The sequence below is a fragment of the Palaemon carinicauda genome, chromosome 19 (genome assembly GCF_036898095.1).
Source record: "Palaemon carinicauda isolate YSFRI2023 chromosome 19, ASM3689809v2, whole genome shotgun sequence".
Lineage (NCBI taxonomy): Eukaryota > Metazoa > Arthropoda > Malacostraca > Decapoda > Palaemonidae > Palaemon > Palaemon carinicauda.
The window spans coordinates 116,041,815-116,042,448 of record NC_090743.1 but is presented as its reverse complement, the minus strand read 5'-3'; positions in this window follow the sequence as shown (position 1 = coordinate 116,042,448).

Genomic DNA, 634 nt, shown 5'->3' with positions numbered 1-634 from the left:
AGTTACAGAGTCCAATTGGTGACTGCTATTATTAATGGCTATGCCTTTTAACTTTTGGTATCTTGTGGCACGTGCCAAGTCTGTCTCAGGCATGCAGCATTATAATATGGCATGTCTATGTACGTTGTCTTCAAGTATTGTTACTTTGTGTGGTTATCAACTTCACTCAACTTTTAAGTTTCTTAAGATTAAAGTTTGTTAGTTGATGGGTGGGAGTTAGTTTATAGTAATGTACTGACCTTAAAGGGAGGAAAATACCTTAATGTTAGTGTAGAGTAATTCTATATTAAAATATTTCACTAGAATGTTAATGAAATGTTTTCTCTTGGATAGTGCCATATCCTCTGTGCCATGGCCTTCCACTGTCTTGAGTTCTCTTGCTTGAGTGCCATGGCCTTCCACTGTCTTTAGAGTTCTCTTGCTTGGGGGCTGTTCTATCTTGTTTATCTTCCTCTTGTTTTTTTTATTAATTACTTTTCTTGTAGTTTATTTCCCTTTTTCCTTTTCACTGGGCTATTGTTCCATGTTGGAGCTGTTGGGCTTATAGCATTTAGCTTTTCCAAGTAGGGTTGTAGCTTAGCTAATAATAGTAATAATAATTTATACTATTATTTAGTAAGATATTATTCATTTG